General features: G+C 43.4%; 1 protein-coding gene across 4 annotated transcripts in view; it reads right to left on the bottom strand.

Annotated features, from left to right (window-relative positions):
- Positions 1–8,033, bottom strand: part of BMPR1A (bone morphogenetic protein receptor type 1A) — a 137,381-nt gene extending 129,348 nt beyond the window's left edge. For 3 of the 4 annotated variants that reach the window (XM_042961284.1, XM_042961287.1, XM_042961283.1), the window contains exon 1: positions 7,762–8,033. The gene's annotated coding sequence lies outside the window, so the exon portion shown is untranslated. Of the gene's footprint in view, positions 1–6,777; positions 7,065–7,761 lie in introns of those variants that run through there. The other variant, XM_042961286.1, reaches the window with a different exon arrangement.
- Between the last annotated feature and the right edge of the window lie 10,879 nt (positions 8,034–18,912).

Genomic DNA, 18,912 nt, shown 5'->3' with positions numbered 1-18,912 from the left:
AAAGCCATGGAATTTTCTTTTTTCTTTTCGCCAAGTCCCCTTCAGTTTTTAAGATAAGGAAACAGAGATCCAGACAGGTTTAGTGTAGTATTCAAAACTGCACAGCTAACTTAGTGGTAAAACCAGTACTAGATTTTAATTTATAAAAACTCAGGGGTTCCTGCGTGGCTTGGTCAGTTGAGCGTCTGACTTCAGCTCAGGTCATGATCTCACAGTTCATGAGTTCGAGCCCTGCGCCGGGCTCTGTGCTGACAGCGCAGAGCCGGGGAGCCTGCTTTGGATTCTCTGTCTCCCTCTCTTCTCTCTGCCCCTCCCCTGCTCACACTCTATCTCTATCTCAAAAGTAAATAAACATTAAAACAATCTAAAAAAAGAAAAACTCAGAAGCCAAAACTTAAGTGTTCTACTGCTGCTTTATAATTTTTCATTATTTCTCAAGTTATTCACATTAGATGCATTCCTTTCAGAACTTTTTTTTATAAATACTTTTTTAAAAAATATTTATTTTTGAGAGAGAGAGAGAGAGAGCGCACAAGAGGGAGAGAGGTGTCGGGGGGGAGGGTTGGGGGGACAGAGGATCTGAAGCAGGCTCTATGCTGACGGCAGAGAACCCAATGCGGGTCTCAAACTCACAAACCATGAGATCATGACCTGATCCAAAGTCGGATGCCTAACCAACTGAGCCACCTAGGTGCCCCTCCTTTCGTAACTTTTAAAAAGCAGAAAAGTGTTTGCTTCAAAAACTACTGAATACTTCCAGAAACATCCTCCCTCTTCTTTCTGATCTACAGTGTCACTCTACAGACCATTTTCTCAGGAAAGCCTTCCCAAGCACCTGTAACCTAAATAGACCCATTCCCTTATTACACACTTATGAGCTCCTGTACTTCCCTTCTGTAGATCTTAATATAAATACAAGTAGACAATTATTTCTGAAATTATTTAACGTCTATCTTCTCTATTTAGGTCTTAAACTGGTGTTTCTCAGGGTTTCTAGGCTCTTTACTGTGTACAGCAAGAGTTCCTGATATGAAATCCATAACATAACCATGAAATTATACACAAAATTGCTATGTTTGTGTATTTTTCTTCAGATACTCAAAAAAAAAAAAGATCTTAAAAAACGTTAACAACCAAAAGACAGTGGATTTGTGTTGTTCACTGCCCAAAGCCATCCTTTCTTTGGGGGAACAACCACTTTCGCATCTCTCATGGTTCTAGGAAGGTTATGAGTGCCAGTGTTTAACTGGCTGACTGCTCCGGGGCATGTAAGCTAGGCCTGGCGGGTGTCGGCACCCCAGACTCCAGACGGTCCCAGTAAGAATCTCTCCTTGGGACAGAATATATGCATCTGGAAAAGAGGTGCCCTTTTTACATCTTGAATCCATATGGGCCACATAAGCCTGGAGTTGACACTGTCCATCCTCTGCCAAATGAAAAGTATCTGTCTGAAAATCAAGCCCAAAGAGTAGAGAGCAGACAGACCCTTGATTACATCATCTGAGCACTTCTATCCAAACATGAGTATTTGCAGTCTTTTTAAAAACATGAAGGGGGGAGAGGGGGTAATGACCCCTTTTCACCTTTAAGCTAAGAGTTGAATTTGTCACTTTTAAGCAAAAGTCACTTGAGAAAGCCACCCAATTTCCACTGATAGAATTTACAACCTACATGGCAATCGCTCCCAAAGATCTACCTGCAGTCCAAACCTCTATCAAACTCCAGCCCCATACATGCAACTGCTAAGTGGAAATCTCTACTTGGTATTTCAGAACTCTGTATTATCAAAACCAAACTACTGTCCTCCACAAACCTGGTCTCATTTTTCATCTCGACCAACACACATTTACCCTATCAGGTTTCCGAACTAGAAACCCGCCAGTCATTCTTGCCAATCCCATTCCTTCTCTCATCCATAGCTAACTACCAAGTCCTGTCCATTCTAGACCCTAATTATCTGCCACCATCCTAGTCCGGGCCAAGATGGAACAGGTTTCAGTGTCCCCTACAAGTTTCAGTGTCCTGTGTCTTCCTTCCTTCAAAATGATTCCCCACTAACTCCTCTCCCCAAACTGCAAATCTGATTATTTTATCCCTACTCCTGACATACCCCCATCCTCCTTAAATCAGTAGTAGCCAATTACATATGACTAGAGCAATAGCCAAGCTCCACTGTTGCACGTTATTAGTGGTATAACAAATGTACACCATAAAAAAAGTTCATCAGAAACACAGAAGTATAAAAAAAGAACATCCATGGCATCGGAGTAGCTCATATTCACCTGTTTTTAATAAAAGATACTCAAAAATAATGTCCTTAACTAGTCAAGGTCTGTAAGAACTTGGCTTGGGAATCCACTGGGCCCACCATCATCTGATCTAAAGCCCTACTCTAACCTAGTGCTGTTTTCAAAAACCACAACACTACTGGGGCTCTCCAGACATATCATTTTGTTTCTATTTTTTAAAAACTGACAGCCTTTAAAATATTAACTATAAAAACTCTCAAAGCGCCTCACAATCAGACTGGCATATCGAGTTGTGGGAGACCCCATCCAAAAATAAATATTTCTCTATACCGCCTGAAATGCTTTACTCTTTAAAAAGGTTTAACAAACACCCTCCTTTTAAAGAAAACTTTTCATAGTAAACAACACAACTAATAAGTCTGGCTTAAATTCTTCTTTCCAATATCTACACTAAAGGAATGGTAGCTTTGGTTAACGGAGAAAAACCATATTCAATTCTATGGCACATATATTTTTCATATTTCAGTATCTCTGAAATTAGACCTTACAATCAATGGCTTCTTAAAATTAACTAGAAGCATATTTTCTTTATGAACGGCTCAAAAAAGTATGGTGCACCTTGTAAGATCTAACTCCATACAACTCAGCATTTAATCTTGTAAGCATTAAAGAGTTGGACTGACCTGGTCATTTGGACCTAAGATATTTAAAAAGCATTTTAAAAGCATAAACACTAATAAAAGGTGGAAGAGGGAAGAAGGAAAGACTTTCTGGTTTAAACTTTAGCCTAAGAGGAAACCCATTTTCCTTTCTCTCCATGGCTCTCTGCTCCCAAAATCCAAAAATGAGAAGGTCTTTCTCCTCCAATTATTCATTTTAATATGCAACAAAGTCAGTTACACACCCAGTCTGCAGTTTAGTAGCTGAACCAGTATTTATATACAAATCGCTATAAAAGACCAAATGACTCACGGAACTGCATACTTAACACATGCATATCACTGTATATAAATGACACTTCAATAAAGTTGATTTTTTTTTTAGAGATTTTATTTTTGAATAATCTCTACATCCAACATGAGGCTTGACCTCACGAGCCCTAGATCAAGAGCCACATGCTCCACTGACTGAGCGCCCCAATAAAAGCTGAATTTTTTAAAAGACAAATCAATAGGGGTGCCTGGGTGGCTCAGTCAGTTAAGCATCTGACTCTCGATTTGGGCTCAGGTCATGATCTCATGGTCTGTGGGTTCGAACCCTGCATGGAGCCCCACGCGGTGAGTGCGGGGCCTGCTTGCAAATCATATTCATTCTTTCTCTCTCTCTCTCTCTCTCTCTCTCTCTCTCTCTCTCTCGGTCTGCCCCTCCCCCCTCATAATAAATAAATACATTTTTAAAAAGAAAAAACCAGTAAGTGCAGGAAGAAAATATTAGATAAAAATTTTGCCTTTAAAAAATCCCTTCCTTCAGGAGCATCTGGGTGGCTCAGTCAGTTAAGTGTCCTACTTGCACTCAGGTCATGATCTTGCAGTCCATGGGTTCGAGCCCCGTGTCAGGCTCTGTGCTGACAGCTCAGAGCCTGGAGCCTGTTTTGGATTCTGTGTCTCCCCGCCCTTCTCCTGCTCGCACTCTGTCTCTCTCTCTCTCTCTCTCAAAAATAAACAAACACTAAAAAAAAATTTTTTTTTTAATGAAAAAAAATATCCCTTCCTTCAGAAGGGATTCCACTCAGAAGAAAATGGGAAAGATTTCAGAAAGGGGACAAAGCACATGTGCAGGAAACAAAAATAATGGGAGATGAGAATGAGGGAAATCTGGGTAAATCCTCATGAAACGACTTCATTTCACAGAAGACACTGGAAACTTGTGAGTAGAGAAGTGACACAAACTGGGCTTCAAGATTAACTTCAGCAGAACTGCATAAGATAACCCATATAACAGTGGAAGTGAAGAAGAGCGCAGCATTAGCCCAAGTGGGATGAGAACCTGATTCAGTAGGCAAGAAAAAAAAAAAAGGAAAAAGGAAAATTATCAACTATACTAATACATATACAATCTGTAACACTGCATACAAATATATATACAATCAAAGAAATTTAGGGGCCCCTGTGTGGCTCAGTCAGTTAAGCATCCGACTTGGCTCAGGTCTTAATCTCCTGGTTCATGAGTTCAAGCACCGCATCAGGCTCTGTGCTGACAGCTCAGAGCCTGGAGCCTGCTTCAGAGTCTGTGTGTCCCTCTCTCTCTGCCCCCTCCCCTACTGGTTCTCTGTCTCTCTAAAATGAATAAACATTAAAACAAAATTTTTCTTTTAAGAAAAAGAATTGTGTTAAAACCAAGTAACAGATTTGAAAACTCAACGAATAAATTTCTGGAGAAAATATTAAACACTAAAGTTCACACAAGAAATAGAAAACCTAAACAGACCAACAGTTATTAAATAAACTGAAATGGTATTCAAAGTCCTCTACAGAAAAGAAAGAAGGAAAGAAGGAAAGAAGGAAAGAAAGAAAGAAAGAAAGAAAGAAAGAAGAAAGAAGAAAAAAGAAAAGAAAATCTAAGCCTGAATGGTGTTATAGGTGAAGTCTGCAGAACTCGAAAGAAAGATCCTTCCAGTCTAAACCACTCCTGAAAAGAGGAAAAGGAAAGGTGCCCAATTCATTTTATGAGTCTATTATAACCTTCATACCACCATGTATCAAGAGCTGTACCTGAGTCAGCAGGAATAAAGAGGGACAATACCATGAAAAGCAGAAGCAGTAGGCGCTGGCTACAGATACGATGTGACAGAATGGAGAAAGGTCTGGATTTGGTATGACATCAACAGAAATAAGGAACACCAGGGAAACAAGTTTGGTAAGGAAGGAGTTTAGTTTCAACTAGAACAACCAGGTAGAGGTATGCATAAAGCAACTGGGAAAAAACAAGGATTCACGTGCAGAGGAGAAATAAAGAATAGAGGTCTGAGAAGTATTCAGACAGAAGTGTCTGAACAATAATAATGCCAAGGGACTAGTGACATACAGAAAAATGAACTGACCAGTAAAACCTGGAGAACACATATTAAGCAAGAAGAAAAGAAAGGGGCAAATAGGAACAAAGTCAGTATGTCACCGAAGGCCTTTGCAAAGTGACATTTTTAAGGCCTTCCCCCATTCTCCCAGCACCAGGTCAGGTCTTCTAACACCGGGTACTTTAATCGTAATCACAATTATGGTTATAGAATTAATTCTTCAATCTATGTTTCCTCCAATAGACTTGATGCTCCATGAAGGCAAGGGCATTGTCTGTTGTAGCATCCTATAGCCTTGCAGTGGAAGTATTCGTTGAATACAATGGATAAATGAACAAAAGCCAAGGAAAGGCATTTCAAGAATGAGAAGTTGATGTTAAGTATCACAGAAAGCTCAAGGAGTTGATTTAGAACACATTAATAAATGTGCCACTTAGCTTATAGGTGAACCTTGTGAGGGTGAAATCCAGGTAACAAGGAGTTAAGAACTGAATGCCCGGCCAGGAAGTAAATGCAGGAAAAATAAACTACTCTTGACAATCTCCAGAGATGGGATTACGAAGGTATGAATTTTAATTTTACTTCAATTTTGCTCCAATTTACCATTTTTTAATGAACATGTACTACTTTTACAAGGAAACAACGTTTTTTATTTTTTTGTTTTTTGTTTTTGTTTTTGTTTTTTTTTTTAGCGTTAATATGATTTGAAAAGGAAAAGCAGCAACATGACATCTTGAGGGAGTAGCACGCCCAAGGGAAGGTTTTTGTAAACTGAAAAAAAAACCTTTAGCACATCTGTACTGCTAACATCTCTAAGACAAAAGGGAGTAACTCCTATTCCATTAAGCAGGAGAGAGGAGAAAAATGAAACAAGGTGTTAAACTGGTAGGAAGGACAAAAAATGTTCCACTGAAATGGAAGGAAAGAAAGCACATGATAGAAGTAACTCAGTACATTCTGGCAAGAGCTCCCTCCCACTGAATGCCTCAAGCTTTTCAGTAAAGGGTGTGAAGAAGTGAAGCAAGCAGAAAAAAGTTTGAAATGAGTTCCACGAATAATATGAATCGGATGGGGAACCCAACAACCGTGAGTGAAATACTGGTTCTCTGAAAAGTGTCTTCTAAATTTCAATCACCCTTTGTAAATTCAACCCCTTTCTAGCTCAGAACTGCCAGTATTTTAACTTTAAGTTTAAATATTTAAATAATTCTGGCCCACACACTTTTCGTTTCAAGAATTGAAAACAGTGATAAGCATTAAAGTTACATCGTAATTCACAGTTTTAATTCAGACGTGAACTCCTAAGTAAATACAATAAAGGAGTTGTTTTCAACTCAAGCAACAAACAGCGATCATTTCAAGTATGAGTAATTGAAAATGCTCCTAACCATAAACCTGTTTGCAGAAAGAGGTTTTGCTGTTTTCAAACTCCTAGTACATCTCACTTTGACAGTTCCTGATTAGCAGAGAAAATTCAGAGTTCAAATCCCAGCACACTTAGACAAGTTACTTAACCTCTTTGCGTCTCGGTTTCCTCGTCTAAAAAATGAACACCATAACCAGGGTTATCACAAGGATTAAATGACGTCACACAGGTAAATGTGCCAAGTTCGCACTGTGTACTCAAAAGAGTTTGCTAACCGTTTGAAAGAGAAAAACTGCAGCGCTTTGACCAAATTAAAACATCCGAGAGCATGAAAGAGTATACAAGTCACAAAACGCCAGACTCTAACACATAGCACATTATTTTTCTTTCCTGACTCAAGCTATTTTCTTTTCTTGCCAAATCTTTCCACTAGGAGTCTGGAAAGAAAGGGGGGGGGGGGGGGGGAAGGTTACATTCACTCCGGCAGAAAGTTTTCAGAAACTGAAGCGCAGAATCACAACAGACATGGCAGCGGAGGCCGCGCAGGACAACAGGTGAACCTCCGAGAAACCTGGCACCTTCCCGCGGGCAAGTTTTCAGGGAGGGCTTGCAACTCCCCCCGACTCTACCACCCCACGAAACAGACATTTTTTTTCTCCTTCGCAGCAGCGTAGAGAGACATAACGCGAACAGCAACCTCGCAGCTCCTGGGAGAGAGAGGTGAGCGCCTTTCCCATTTAAGGATTCAAGAAGCGTCCTTGGAGGCGGCTTTCGCCCACATCGCCTCCCCAAACTCGGCCTGAAACCCAGGGGGTGGGGAACAAAAGAGGGGCCGGGCGGCGGGGCCGCAGCGGGGAGCTGCAAGGAGCCGACGTCGGGAGTCCGGGGGGCCGGGGTCTCCGGCGGGGTCGGGCCCGGGGTGGGGGCGCCGGACGGCGGGGCCCAACGGGCCGCGGCCTGACAGAGCCGAGGCGGCGGGGACCCCGTGAGGCGGCCGGACCGGGCCGCCCCCAGCTCAGGCCTCCCGCGCGCGCCCCGCTCCCCCCGAAACTTCTCCCGGAGCCCGCGCCGGCCTCCCCGCAGCCGCCGGCCTCTCCCGGCGCACACACGCACTCTCGGACGAGCCAACTCACCCGGACCCCGGGGAACTCATCGTCCAGCCCTCGGCGCGGAGCGGGGTGGGCGCGGCGAGCCGCCGGGGCGCGGCGGGGGCCCGACTCGGCCTCCGCCCTCGGCGTGCAGCGGCCCCGGCCCGGTCGCCCCTCGAGCGGCCGTGCGATCCTCGTCTCGCGCGGACGGACGCGCCGGAGCCCGAGCCTTCCTGCCCTTTCTCCCCGCCCTCCTCCCTCCTCCTTCGCCGAGAGCCAGCAGGCGGATTCCAATCTCGGCAGCCGCCGCCGCCGCCGCCGCCGCTGCCGCCGCCGCCGCCGACACTCGCAGGGGTGGGGGGGCGGCGCGGGCGCGGGGGCCTGGGGGAGGGGCGGGCCTCCGCGGGACTCGGCGCCGCGCGCGCGCACTGGGAAGACGCCCGCCCCGCCCCGGACACGAAAGGAGCCGAGCGCGCGGCGGAAGCGCCCGAAGGGGCCGCGAGGTCCGGCGCCCCACTGCCGGGGAAGAGGGCCCGCAGCCGGCAAGGGGGCGCCGGGCTGCGGTGGGGGGACTTCTCCTCCGCGCGGCCCCACCGGCCCCTCCCCACCAGGCAGCCCTACCGCCGCGGTGGCAGGGCCGGCTGGTCTCCGGGAGCCGCGACCCATCGACGCCGCGTGCGGGACGCACATGATGACGGAGCGCGGTGGAGGAGCGCGGACACCGCGGACGCGGTCTGGGCCCTCCCGCGTCCCTTCGCGTGGACCCCCTCTGCGACACGCTCTAATGCTCCACGTGGGCGCCAGCACTCACACGCCACGGCGGGGAATTGCCGGGTCGTGGTAGTGGTCGTGGCGACAAAGAAAGGGAAATGTGGCCACACCGCTCCCATTATCCACCCACCGCTCCCCGGCTTCTTGGTCTGGGCTCTCTGCCAGGGTGCCGAGGCCTAGGTAGGCAGGCGCAGGTGGGCGGGCTCCGAGGGAGCGGCTGGGGGAAGAGGCCTCTCCGCGTGGACCCCCGCAGCTCCGAGCCCCGGCTGTCCCGGGCCCTGTGACCTACGAGCCGGTGAACTCCCAAAGCAGAAGAGGAGCGGCGGCGTTACCCCGGGCCAGCTGAAGTCCGCGGACTATAAATATTGCTCCCTCCTCTACTTTGGCTCACTCTTAGGACCTTGCGTGCCCTCCGGAGTCCCGTTCCCTCCTTTTGGAAAATGCAGATAATTGTCACTACTCCTTTTCTTCCATTTCCCTTCGTTTGGGGAAAATGCTGGTAAACGTATTCAGTGTCCTGCATGTGAAGAAAGAACGTAGGCTCCCTTTTAACAACCAAATGTGACCTTAATCATTTTGGTAAGTGTTGCAACAGTGTGTATGGTATTAAGTCTCTACAAAAGATAACTTTTTTTTTTTATTAACTTGTTTTATTTTTTATTTTTTTTAATTTACATCCAAATTAGCATATAGTGCAACAATGACTTCAGGAGTAGATTCCTTAGTTCCCCTTACCCATTTAGCCCATTCCCCCTCCCACAACCCCTCCCATAACCCTCAGTTTGTTGTGCATATTTATGAATCTCTAAAAGATAACTCTTTTTAAGGTCCTTTCATAAAATCACTTTTTCAACTAGGTAAAAAGAAAGAGGGAAGAAAAAGAATGTGCCAGGCACTGGCATTTGTTGTTATACACATTCTCCCTAAAGAGATGTTTGGATTCCAGAGTATTCCCTAATAATCTTGTTTAAATGTCGAAATTCTTTTACATTCTTGTTTAAAGAGGTTTTTTTCTCTCCTCCTTTTGCAAACCACTTTTGATGCCTTATATATCTTCTGTGATTCCAAATTATTTTTCACTTCTGGTTATTCTCTGAAGTTTTTTAATGAACTCTTGAGCTGTCTCAGATTTGAGTCACAGGTGGTTGTATCTTGCTTTACAGGGGGAATGTATGGTATATGAATTTCCTGGCATCAACTATGAGTTTCCTTACATCAACTAAAACTTGCCACTTTTTCAAGTTTTCTACATACTACACGGCTTTAATTTTAGGGGCAAGGGTCGACCTTTTGCTTAAGGAGATTAAGATTCATTGACCAAAGAAATCAATGATGTATGCTGAGTAATGTGTCATGGCAGATAAAATCATGACAGGTGTGTTAATATACCCTCTGAAGCCTAGTCCAATTTTTAGGCATATGAATCAGACCATAAAATAGACAAGAATCTCAGTTTAAAACTTTAGTACATCAAGGTCCTGAAATGTACAACTTGGCATTACCTGGGTTTTGTTATATGCCACTGTAGAAATGGTAGCAAAATAGAGGCAATGACATTTTAAGTCATGATTCTTTGCATCTCTACGAAAGGATCTCCTTTTCAAGTCTTTGGGACTTTACTTGACATCCTTTTGCTCTCCTTAGGTAAAGCCCGCCTAGTGCCCAAGCTTAAATCCTTAGCCTTTTCATAGCAGGCAACCTACCTACCTACAACAGAGCAGGGCATGGTGTTCTCTTTGGTTCCTGGCATGTGTATGCATGCCAGCCTGTTTCTCCAGTTTGCCCACTAAATGAACAGAGCAGCCAGGAAGCCCAAGGAAACATCTGGACACGTATTGTCTGGCCCCCAAACTCAGACAATACCTCAAAGTCCAAATTTAACATTCTCTATAATGTGATGGTTTTCCTTTAAGTAGATTAATAGAATGGGCTGGAAGTGAGCTTTTTTTTCTCTGTACAGTTTGAGGTGTAGGCCCCCAAGAGTGGTAGTTGTGTACTCAAATCACATAGCCTTAGTTTGGAAGGTTCTCCGATCCTCAAAGACCTTCCCTGATCATCTGACTTAAATTAGCACCCAACCTAGCCAATATTGTTTTCTTTATACCACTTTTTACTAATTTAAATTACCTTGTTTGTTCAGTTACTGGTTTATAGTCTGAGTTTCTCTGCGTCACTAGAATGTAAACTCCATGAGAGCAAAGACTTTGTCCCATCTTGTTTTCAGCTCTTTCCTCAATGCTTAGCTCCTGCCACACAAGTGCTCATATCTGTTGAACGAATGAGTGAGATAAGGGTAGAATTTCCTCTAGGCATTTCTGAACCTTGGCATCAAGACCTAGTTTTAGAGGGTGGCATGGACTATGTTGAAAAGGATACGAGCGGGTCAGGAAAACTGGGTTATGCCATCTTTAGAGAAGGCAGTTGTTCTAGATAGATCCAAGTTAATCCATTCACAGTCATTTTCCTGTTGTAAAGATTTTGTGAGGCAAAGGCAGCATTAAGGCTTGTGGATAGGGAGATAAGTTAGAGCTCAGTAAGGAGGGACTAGTGAAGGAACTCCCTTGGCAGGCTTTAGTTTAATACTCAGTGTTAAACGGACAGAAACATTGTAAAGAGTAGAGGAAACAGCCGTATTTTTCAGCATGGACACTAATACATTATCCTCTTGGTTAATAATACCCTGTCATGGGGGTGCCTGGGTGGCTCAGGTGGTTAAGCATCTGACTCTTGATTTTGGTTTAGGTCATGATCTCGCAGTTTGTGAGTCCAAGCCCCACATCGGGCTCTGTGCTGACCGTGTGGAGCCTGCTTGGGATTCTCTCATATATATAAAATTCCCTCTCTTTTCCCCTCCCCCACTTGTGCACATGCACGCTGTCTCAAAATAAATAAACTTTAAGAAAAGCAAATAAAAATAATACCCTGTCATGGTTTAGAAGAAACAAGCCGAAACAGAAATTGTGTTTAAGAAAAAGAGCTATCTAGGGGCGCCTGGGTGGCTCAGTCGGTTAAGCGTCTGACTTCAGCCTAGGTTGTGGTCCCGCATTTCGTGGGTTTGGGTCCCGCATCAGGCTCTGTGCTCACAGCTCGGAGCCTGGAGCCTGCTTCAGATTCTGTGTGTGTGTGTGTGTGTCTCTCTCTCTGCCCCTCCCCTGCTTGCACTCTGTCTCTCTGTCTCCCAAAAATAAATAAATATTAAAAAAAAGATCTATCTATAAATCAGTGTACAAAATAAAGTTTAAAAATCCAAATTTGTTCTTTTCTTTGTAATGGATTTTGTTTTTACTTCTACTTTTGCTTCTCAGTCTCTCCTTTTTCCATTTCCATTTCTTCTTGCATCATATCACTTGTTTACTGTGATTAAAAGATCATTTACAGAGCCACTTGCTGCAAAGTAGCCACCACTTAGTGCTATGGCCCATGGTCACTATAGTCTTCCTCTCCCTGCTATCAACACACCCCTTACCACAGAACCTAATCCTTCCCTGGCCCTGTGGCAGGAAGAATTCTCAGAGCTCCGGTCCCAAGCCAGAACCCAGCCTCCCGCTGCCTTTGCTACTCACTTGGGAAGCCCCAACCTTGGCCCCTGTCTAAGGACTGACTCACAGTCCTTTTCTTGTGCTTGAAGCCCTGGCCTGTTAACCTGTGTGGAACTTGATTTTCTCTGCCTATTTTCTGGACTCTGCTCTCTAGAGTCTGCCCCAGCCCTGCAACAGATGGTTACCCCTGGTGCACTAATCGTTACCCCTAGTGGCAACACTTACTTGACCTCCAGCTCTTTGTTCTAGATTCTCTGTCCATATTCTGTCCCTCTGTCAGTCCTCCTTTTCCCATTGCCTCGGGTTGGACATCCTGATGCCTGCTGCAGTCCTGGACTACCTACCACCTGTTGTTTGCTCATGGCTCTGGCTATTAGGTGCTGCCTGGAGGGCTGGGGTTCCTCCCACCCAACACCTGGAGCTGGGGCCTCCCCACCCCAGCCCATGGTAAATCTTGTCCTTCTCCATCTGATAGCAATCCACCACCCTGCCTTTCCCTTTCCTGAGAGCAGTGGGTTTGTGACTTACTATACTTTGATTATCTGTTAACCAGATAAAAACAGAAAACTATATTTTTATGCATATATGTGTATATTTTCTTTTATCTGGTTAAAGATTAATCAAAGTATAACAGGTGTGTGTGTGTGTGTGTGTGTACATATAAATATATATAAACCCATACCTGATTCTACTTAACTACTCCTAAACACTGATTCCCCTCAAGAATTCCTTTGGGACCAGTAGTCCAGAAATTCCGCATCTAGAGCGAAGTATGATTACCTTGTGCATGACTAGTCAAAGGAAGACAAGGTGTCGTGATAAAAATTCAGGTTGAGATAACTGGGGAAAAAAGCAGTCCTGGATCAGGAATGCTGAGTCATTAACAGTCATATTGTACCTACTGTCCATGGTCTACATGGTAATCCAGATGTATTTCTAGGTGCGGGGTGGTGCCACCAATGTGACCAGGCATACTAGTTTATCTGATACCACATATGTTGGGGGTACCTTTCCTTGTACTCGACACAAAGTTCTAGAGGATAGAAACTGTCTTATTTTCACTCCATTATATCCCTGGTACCTAGCATACTGCCAGGCACCCCTGAGGGTGGTCAGTAAATACTTATTGAATGAATGACTGAATGTACTAGGCAGTATAGTGGACTCCTGTCCTCTAAAAGCTTAAAATCTAGTAAGAAAATAAGACATGCCGATAATTCCCTCATTTGATATTTGTTTCCGAGTCATGATGTATTGCCCTTAAGATAGTTGACATTTCATTTCACTTATTTATTTTTATCAACAAAGGCAGGGTTGTATCATTGACTTTAAATTCTGACCACTGGTTTTCAACAAATAATGCTTGAGTTCTAGAGTTCTATATGCTCTTTAAAACAACGTCCTTCTTTCATGGGGAAGCATAATCACATATATTCAACTAGGAACCAATACCTGTCAGTGTTTTTTAAAAATGTAGATTATTTTAATTTTGTTATTTTTTAAATGTTTATTTATTTTTGAGAGAGAGAGAGACAAAGCATGAGCAGGGGAGGGGCGGAGAGAGAGAGGGAAGCACAGACTTCGAAGTAGGCTCCAGTCTCTGAGCTGCCTGCACAGAACCTGACACAGGACTTGAACTCACAAACCATGAGATCGTGACCTGAGCCGAAGTCGTGTGCTTAACCGACTCAGCCACCTAGGCAAAAATCTAGATTCTTTTACATTTAGTAACACATTTTAACACATGTCTTCCTCACTGTCTACCTGAATTGGACTAGCTATCCTTCTAATTGGTCATTCCCTCTTTAACTGATCTTGCTCAGTTTTTCCAGATTTCTCTTAATGGAACGCCACTGTGTTCAAAATCTGGGAGCCACTGATGATTGGCAACGTTCTGTTCAACTGGTCTAAGTCCTGCAAAATGGGCCACATTCATTCTTTTGATGCCATTCTCCCTCCCTCAATGCCCAAATACCACCTCTTACAGGAAGTAGTCTCTGCTCCATCCTAAATTCCTTAGGCTTTTCCCTCTATATCATTGACTTCTTCGCATAGTTTCACAGTTCCTATGTCTTTCTCCTGAGTAAGATTTCATGCCTTTATTCACTTACATGTGAATAGGGGCTTCTGAGCTTCCCAGCCTAGGGAAGGACAGTTTAGGGAGTATCAAAATACACAAGGATCAAAATAGCAGCCCCAAACTGGGGTCTACCATTGTAATTATCAAAACCTTTGCCTCTGCTAGCCATTTGTTTTCAAGGTCCACCTGGAGTGGGGGGGAGGAGGGTGTCACAAACTCCTCAATGCATCTGCTGTCCCGCTTTGTCTCTCAAAGTCAAAGAGGGCATTCCTCCCTCCTTTCTGCCCTCCCCTGCCCGGATTCTTACCACAGTTGGCTGTAGTCACTGCACTGAGCATCACGGTGGTTACACCGCAGGACCATAGGGGCACCGTTTGTGTCCTGCTCTGTGTGAAAGGTGCTCCCTGGAGGTGTGAAGTGTAATACCTGCCCCTGGTCCTCCTGAACACCAGATAAGTACCAGTCCAATTGCAGGCAGGGAGCCTTGTCACTGGCTTGCTTGAAGAACCAGCATTTTTATTGTTTAGCATTATATATCTATATATATAACATTATTATATTATACTTCATGTATAACAATCTATACTTTCAGGGCATTTGGGGGAAATGAAAGTGGCAGGATGCATATTTGTCAGAATTAAGTCGATTAGAATCCCATGTAAGATGTGGGGGTGCCTGAGTGACCCAGTCGGTTGAGTGTCAGACTTCGGCTCAGGTCACAATCTCCCTGTTCGTGGATTTGAGCCCCGCACCGGGCTCTGTGCTGACAGCTTGGAGCCTGGAGGCTGCTTCAGATTCTGTGTCTCTGTCTGCCCCTTCCCCACTCTCCCCCCCCTTCAAGAATAAACATTTAAAAAAAACTTTTTAATCCTATGTAAGATGTGTAATTAATCAAAAATTTTATTTGATCAAGGTGGATGTTTTCATGACAAATGTTGTTCCACTGTTATATTTACAATAATACACCACTCTAGTCCAATTTTAACCATATGTACACCGTATTTCATCAAAACTAACATGGCATTAATTATAAGAAGCATCATTATTTCATGCACAACTAGGGAAGGAAAACACTACCAATTAAACTGTGACACATTATCAATTGTAAGACATCCTCATTTCAAAGATGATAAAATGTCCACAACTGTGCATCTAAGAATTGATGAAATACAATGTGTTTTAATGCATCCTAAAGGAAAAACAACACCATACAGGCCCAATGGATTGAAATGTTGAGTTTCTAGGTTTTTGACATATAATCTTATTTGTTTGCTATGCACAATCCTCGGATAGCCACCCTATGAATGTTAACCACGAAAGCAGAAACAGTACAGTTCAACTGCATATAAACATGTTAAACAAACAAAAGTGAATGACTTAGGATGCAGTCACTAAGTTTAGAAGAAACACTAGCATCGAGTCACGTGCATGGATTATATTGCAAATAAAAAATTAGCTTTTTCACAGTTGCTGATACTGAAATCATATGATGACCAGAAGAATTGAAACGTGAGTGTTCCACAGGTTTTCGTCTTTGGAAAACTCAAACTAAACAATCAGAAAAATCTCACCAGCGCAGTAAGAATGACTTTACATCTATCCCGGAAGCTGAACAATAGAGCTTGTTGCTTATGGGGCCATCAGGAAAAGCCAGCTGTGGATTTCTTTCTAGTACAATTAATTGCTTCCGCTGTATATAAAATTGAAAGAATTGGGTGCTTTAGTGCGGAAAAAGGATATCCTGCTACACTGCTTCTATTTCCTCACAAAGGCTATTAGTGAGCATTTTGCCATTAATTCACATGCATTGGATTATCCTGTGATGAAAGACTGAAAGGCTTTTCATTTTTATAGTCTCTTATCTCCTATTTATTTGGCACCTCTCTGGAGATACCTGCTCTTCTCCCAAGACTGGTTAATTGCTAGGATGTCAGAATGTAGCTAATGACTGACTTCCTTTTCGGAGACTAATTGTGAGCCTGTCTCCATATTTTTTCTTGGAGCCGCCTTTCTCATTGCTGAGAAATATTCTGAGCTACGTCATTATTTGAAATGACAGATGCAGCATTTTAATGCCAACTCTCAATCCCTGGCCCTCGTACTCTTTGAAGCCCAGCAAGTAACCCATTTATAAATCTTCTGTGTAGACCTGCACTGTCCAACACGATAGTCATTTGCCATCCATGACTATGTAAATTTTAAATTAGTTAAAATAAATAGAATTAAATTCAGCTTCTCAGTCTAGGCCCACTAGTGCTCAGTAGTCACATGAGGTTAGTGGTGACTGTCTTGGAAGAGCGCAGATATTTCCGTCTGCACAGAAAGTTCTGTAGGGCAGGATTGGTATAGACTGTGACCTGCTCAGTTCAGGTCTTGTGAACAGTATCCGAGCCCATCTGCTGAACTGCTTCTGTTCCTCTGTTTCTGTTTTTCACCATTCAGAACAAGTGGTAGAGGGGTGCGTGGGTGGCTCAGTCGGTTAAGTGTCCAACTCTAGGTTTCAGCTCAGGTCATGATCTCGTGGCTTCATGGGTTCCAGCCCCACATCGGGCTACATGCTAACAGCACAGAGCCTGCTTGGGATTCTCTCTCTCCCTCTCTCTCACCTTCGCCCCCACTCATACTGTGTCTGTCTCTCTCAAAATAAATAAATAAACTTAAAAAAAAAAGGTAGACTACTTTCAGGGATCATTTTTATGGGTTGCAACTAGAGAAATTTTTGTGAACGTGTAAAGACCCAGAAATAGAGGGTTGCTGTTCAACAGCTATAAAAATTAGTTATGCAAGAAGTGTTCATACCACAGTAAACTAGTTTTTTTAAATAGTAGAAAATAAAAATAAAATAGTAGAAAATAGGCCAAAATACTAATAGTGGTTGTCTCCATGTAGTAGGATCATGATTACTTTTTTCTTCCTCCTATTTATTTGTGTTTTTTGGAATTTATTAAGTATATATTACGTTCTTAATTAAAAAATTACATTTAAGATCCTTAAACCCATTCATTTCTTTTATCACCAATTTCAAATTAGGGTGGCTTTATCCAGTCCCCGTGTCTAACAGAAAAAGTAGTCCTTTTAAGCAACTGTTTCTTTAAAGATGACTCTCAGCCAGCAGCTTTTAGTTGAGAGATCTGTATTCCCTCTGATCCTAGCATGAAAAGTGTCCAAGAACCTGCATTTGGGGTGCTCTAGAGCCCTGCTAAATGGAATCACAGAACATCACTCTGGAAGAAATGGCTCGTGATTACTAGCAATCCCCTCCCCCAAGCGTTTGTCAAGCACTTTGCATTTCTAGACTGTAGAGCAGAGTCTTAGGATCAAGGCCCTACAGGTTAAGGAGACTTGTGGAGCTGAAGAGGGCTCTGATTTTACCACTGAGAAGAGAACCATAAAAAGAAGTCCTCGTTTCCTAAAAGTTCAGGCATGATCATACAGGTTTAATTAGGAACAGCAAGCTGTTTACAGCAAATTATAAACTGTATAAAGCAGACCTCAGTGGACACGCCCAAAGGATGTCCCATGAACCCTTACTTCTCCAAGTCCAGATTCAGCAGATCTGGCTTGGTGAGGTAGGGTGCTGCCATGTCAGCCAGAGGAGTCTCCCAGAAATCCCTTTCCAGAACTTTCCATGACGAAAGGAGATGGCTGAATAGCTCATGGAAAAAGTCTGTTTTTCTTTCCTTTTATCCTTAAAACTTGAAGCCAGTCTGCTATTTGCTTGATTGCTATTGCACCCCCCACCCCAGTAGAGAGACACTTCAGAAACAGGCTAAGCAATACGATATGGTGGGGAGAACATCAACTTTGCAGCCAGAATTCTGGCTGAACTTCCTAATTTTTGACCTTGTGTGAGTTTGTCAACCTCTCTAAATCCCAGTCTCTTCATCTATAAAATAAGGATAAATAATACCAATCTAATGAGACAGATGTGAAAATTAACTGAGAATATGTGGAAAACGGTTGGCATAGAGTCAACACTCAATTAATTGTCGTTACCTTTCCTTTTCCTTCTAGAAAGTGATTGGTCCATCTGTGTTTATGTTGAAGGGGAAAGAAAACAAACTGTAAAAGTCTTAATGAGCCTTACTTCAAATACAGCCCAGTGCAGTTCAGTAATTAGCATGTTAAGTTCTGCTTCAGCTTGGGCTGGTCTCCAGTTCTTCGTTCCGGCCTTAGCTCAGGAATTTCCTTCTCTAGAAAGCCTTCGCTGCCCACTCCCAGGCTGAATTAGTGTCCCTCCTGATTAGTCTCATGGCACCTTAAGTTTATTTCTGTCCTATCATTTACCTTGCATTCTGCTTCTCAAACCAGAGTACCCAGCATTGGGCATGGAATTCGTGAGGTTATACAGCATCTTTTCCACGGCATCAGTTTTATCATTAGATAAATAATGACTTTAGATAATAAATGACTTAAAGCAAAGGGCATGCTTTTTTTTTTTTTAGCTAAAATATTAAGTTATAAAAGAAATTTCACAATTGCAGAGGGTTCCCTAGAGTGTTGTTTTTTGTGTTTATGGTCCTTTGCTTTTAGATCTGCCTTGCAGAAAAGTTGGAGAAACACTTATTGCCATATGACAGTGAAATGACATGGTAACTTGTCAGTTTCTTCCACCAGACTGTGAGCTCTGTGAGGGCAGGGGTTGTGCCTCATTCACCTCTGAAATCACAATACATAGGTACTTAGCATGAGGCCAGGCTCCAAGTAGAGGCTTCATGAATGTGGACCTGAACTCAACTCTCTTCTCCAAGTACTTTGAGGAGAATAGAGCATTTCTACTCAAGACAGGAACTTTGAAAGTGTATA

Source organism: Panthera tigris, chromosome D2, assembly GCF_018350195.1.
Source record: "Panthera tigris isolate Pti1 chromosome D2, P.tigris_Pti1_mat1.1, whole genome shotgun sequence".
NCBI classification, from domain to species: Eukaryota; Metazoa; Chordata; class Mammalia; order Carnivora; family Felidae; genus Panthera; species Panthera tigris.
This window is presented reverse-complemented; position numbering and strand designations above follow the sequence as displayed.